We start from the raw sequence: 4776 nt of genomic DNA, 5'->3' as shown, positions 1-4776 counted from the left end.
TGAGTCGTTTGTTCATCTTTTTCTTTTTTCAGTAATTAATTACGAAGTATTAGTAATGAGTTTCTCTATGCTTTATAACACTAAAAGCAAAATTTAATAATTTTCTCCTGTAATACCAAATGTAAACACGTCGTTTTGCAAATTCATTGACAAGGATATTGTGGATCAGTTTATGTTTTGCAAAGAATTACAGACCACAACCACTGGAGAGGATATCTTCGCGTCTGTAAATTCGTACCTCACTCAACATGGTCTTTCATGGAATTATTGTTGCGGCATATGTACTGATGGTGCACCGTCGATGATAGGGAAGTACAAAGGCTTCATCACCAGAGCATTGAAAGAAAATCCATCTATAATTACAACTCACTGCTTCCTACACAGAGAGGCGTTAGTAGCCAAAACATGTGGAGAAGAGTTGACTGAGGTTTTAAACCAGGCTGTCAAGATGGTTAATTTCATCAAATCCAGGCCACTGAAAAAAAGGGTTTTTCAAAAGATGTGTCAAGAAATGGGTGCAGTTCATATTTCACTGATTTTGCATACTGACATAAGGTGGTTATCAAGGGGTCGTGTACTGAACCGTGTTCTTGAACTCAAAGAAGAATTAAAAACCTTTTTCCAAGAGGAGAGACATGATATATTCATAAAGTTGCTTGAAAATTCTACTTGGTGTTTGAAGCTGTCATATTTAGCAGATATTTTCATGAAGCTGAATGAACTAAATCTCTCAATGCAGGGGAGACTTGAGGGAATTATAACATCAGTTAACAAGATGTAAGGTTTCCAGTGAAAGTTAAAATCATGGAAGTCGACTGTTCAGAAAGACGATGTGTCAAACTTCCCTTCTCTTCAATAACCAGGATATAAAGGTCTGGGAACTGTAAAAAATCTTATTCTTAATCACTTGGAACAACTAAGAGAAGCAGTTGATAAGTATTTTCCATCGCTTTCTACAGAGAAACTCGATTGGATTGTATCACCCTTCGAACTGGCTGACATGGCTGAAGAACTGGACTTCACGGCAATAGAACGTGACAAATTTCTTGATATGTCTGCTGATTCAACACTGAAAGTCAAATTTGAGAAGAGTGACGTGACACTGGCAGCTTTTTGGCATGGAACATTGGGGGAATATTCTAATTTGGCTAAGAAAGCTATTTCTCTACTTTTGCCTTTCTCCACATGGTAGTAGGTTGGCCAGGGCACCAGCCGCCCGTTGAGATACTACCACTAGAGAGGTATTGGATCCTTTGACTGGCCAGACAGTATTGCATTGGACCCCTCTCTCTAGTCACGGCTTATTTTTTCTTTGCCTACACTTACACGGAATAGTCTGGCCTATTCTTTACATATTCTCGTCTTTCCTCATACATCTGACAACAATGAGATACTTAACCCTTCTTCACCAAGGGGTTAATTTACTGCACTGCAATTTGTGCAGTGTACTTTCCTCTTGGTAAGGGTAGAAGAAACTCTTTAGCTATGGTAAGCAGCTCTTCTAGGAGAAGGACACTCCAAAATTAAACCATTGTCCTCTAGTCTTGGGTAGTGCCATAGTCTCTGTACCATGGTCTTCCACTGTCTTGGGTTAGAGTTCTCTTGCTTGAGGGTACACTCGGGCACACTATTCTATCTTATTTTTTTTTTCTTCCTCTTGTTTTTTTGAAATGGTGTGTTGGGCAGGCTTAATAGAAGGGCCATGGATGCCTGGTGGTTTATCAAGAGGTTGTCTTTTCCTTTTTCTGATTTTTTCTTCTCAAAACCATCCTTACTGTCCTCCCTTCAGTTGAAGTGGCTATCCTGGAGGGTATTTAGCCTTGCATGGTGTATCGGCTCCTCCATGTTGACCAGTTTTTCCGACTTTTTACTATAGTCTATGGATATCATCAATCACTTTTATTATTATTCTGTACATAGTGTTTTTGTTTTAATTCTTGTTAATCTAGTTTTTAAGTATGATGTCTCTTTTTTATTTATATTAATTCTTATGCTGTCTGGAGACATTGAGCAAAATCCGGGACCAGTACGTCCTAGATTTCGTCAATGTCGTCTTCTGTATTGCAATATTCGTGGTCTTCATGCAAATATCCGAGACCTTACAGTTGCGTCCAGACAGTATGATATTCTTTTGTGCTCAGAAACTTTGGTTTCTAATATGAGGCACTCATCTGAGCTCCTTATAACTGGTTTTAAGAAGCCAATAATGCTGAAACGTGATTCCATTCCTAGGGCCAGGGGAATGGCGGTGTATATTAGGACCGAGTACCCTGCTTCTCATAAGTCCTGCTATCAATGTGGATGTCATGAGTTTCAGGTAATAAAAGTTTGTGGCAGGCATAACAACTTTTATTTGTGTTCAATCTACCGGAATCCAGACATGGATGATTCTATCTTTGATTGTCTTCTTACCATTATGGCTAAGATACAAGAAGATGATAGAAAGGCTTCGTTTGTCTTTGTTGGTGATTTTAATGCTCACCATAGGGAGTGGTTGAGTTCTATCTCTCCTACCGATCGCCATGGCTTAAGAGCTTTAGACTTTGCCTCAGAATCAGGCTGTGAGCAAATCATAAATGAAGCTACTCACAGGTCTGGTAATTGCTTGGACCTCGTATACACTGACTCCCCTGGCGTTATAACTAGTAAGGTTGGTTCTCCAGTCGGGACTTCTGATCATGCCTTGATTTCATTATTAGTGAAGACTGAGCAGTCTGTCCCTGATATATCATATTCTTGTAAAATTTATATGAAATCCCAAGCAGACTGGAATGGGATTTTGCATGATCTTTTGTGCTTGAATTGGTCACAATTATATAATAGTGTAGATCCTGTTGTCCCTTTGAATGAGAATCTAGTCAACATAATTGATAGGCGTATCCCTTCTCGTGTGCTAAGGTACCGAATGAAGGACAAACCTTGGTTCAATGATGATTGTAGACGTGCTTATTTGGAGAAGCAGGAGGCCTATCACCTTTGGAAGGGTAACAGATCAGATTTGACCTGGAACAACTATACTCAGCTTCGAGCGTTTGCTCAGAGAGTTTATGCCTCAACTGAAAAGGAGTACAATTTAATCATAAAAGAAACCCTCTCTGGTACAACTCAGGAACATAAATGGTGGTCTACCCTTAAATCTGCACTCTTTGGTGTAGATGCAACAGTTCCTCCTTTACTTAAACCAGATGGCTCAGTCACTCACTGTCCAAAGGAAAAGGCAACCCTTTTGGCTGATGTTTTTGACAGTAAACAGAGTAATGAAAAACTTGAACTTCCTCATTCCTGTTTTCCTGAGGCTAAACTAACTAGTTTAGCTTTTCGATCTCGTGAGATTAAAGCTCTGTTGATGGACCTTGATGCTTATGGAGGTGTAGACCCTAATGGTATTTTTCCTTTGTTTTTTATAAAGACAGCAGATTTCTTAGCTCCAAAGTTATCTGTTATTTTACGCAAGTTAGCAAGAAGAGGAGCTTTTAGCACTTGTTGGAGAATTGGTAATGTTACTCCTCTATGTAAATGTGTTTGTGGTAGCTCAAGTCCCACTGATTACCGCCCAATTTCCATAACTCCCATATTATCTAAAGTTTTTGAACGTCTTCTGGCAAAACGTCTTAATAGGTTTGCTGAAGGTAATCATCTATTCCCTAGTTTGCAATTTGGTTTTCGGAAAGGCCTTGGAGCATGTGATGCCCTTCTTACAATCTCCAATGCAGTACAGAAATCCCTTGATTGTGGTCGGGAAGTTCGTATGATTGGCCTTGATTTTAGTGCTGCCTTTAACCGTGTTAATCATGAGGCCCTTGTTTTCAAACTGAAACAGTTGGGAGTGGGTGGGTCGTTTCTTAGCATTATTATTGATTTTTTAAGTAGTAGATCTCAAATGGTTGTTGTTGATGGGCACCATAGTGAGTATAGGAATGTGATATCCGGTGTTCCACAGGGTAGTGTTCTTGGCCCATTACTTTTCATACTATATACACATGACATGTGGTTTGGCCTAGAAAATAAGCTTATTGCATATGCAGATGATGCTACTCTCTTTGCATCAATTCCATCCCCTGAATGTAGATCTGGGGTTGGTGAATCCCTTAATAGAGATTTAGCTAAAATTAGTGCATGGTGCAAATTATGGGGTATGAAGTTGAATCCTAACAAAACTCAAAGTATGATTGTGAGTAGGTCAAGGACGGTGGCTCCTCAATATCCGGATCTCAGTATTGATAATGTTTCTTTAAATTTGTATGACTTTCAAAATTTTAGGCGTGATTCTTGACAGCAAATTTACTTTTGAGAAACATATAAGGTCTGTGTCTTCTTCAATTGCACAAAAAATTGGCTTATTGAGAAAGTCTTTTAAGATATTCGGTGATCAATCTATTCTGAAGAAGTGTTTTAATTCTTTTATTCTACCTTGTTTTGAGTATTGTTCTCCTGTCTGGTCTTCAGCTGCTGATTCTCATCTTAATTTGTTGGACAGAAACTTACGGTCTATTAAATTTCTTATTCCTGATCTAGATATTAATCTCTGGCACCGTCGATCAATTAGTTCATTATGCATGTTGCATAAGATTTTTCATAACTCTGACCATCCTTTACATTCAGATCTCCCTGGACAATTCTATCCTGTTCGTAATACTAGGCAGGCAGTTAATTCTAATAGCCAGGCCTTCTCCATCATAAGACTCAATACTATGCAGTACTCTAGAAGTTTTATTCCAGCTGTTACCAAGTTGTGGAATGATCTTCCTAATCGGGTTGTTGAATCAGTAGAACTTC

This window comes from Palaemon carinicauda, chromosome 9 (genome assembly GCF_036898095.1).
Source record: "Palaemon carinicauda isolate YSFRI2023 chromosome 9, ASM3689809v2, whole genome shotgun sequence".
In the NCBI taxonomy this organism is placed as follows: Eukaryota; Metazoa; Arthropoda; class Malacostraca; order Decapoda; family Palaemonidae; genus Palaemon; species Palaemon carinicauda.
Note: the sequence above shows the minus strand (reverse complement) of the source record.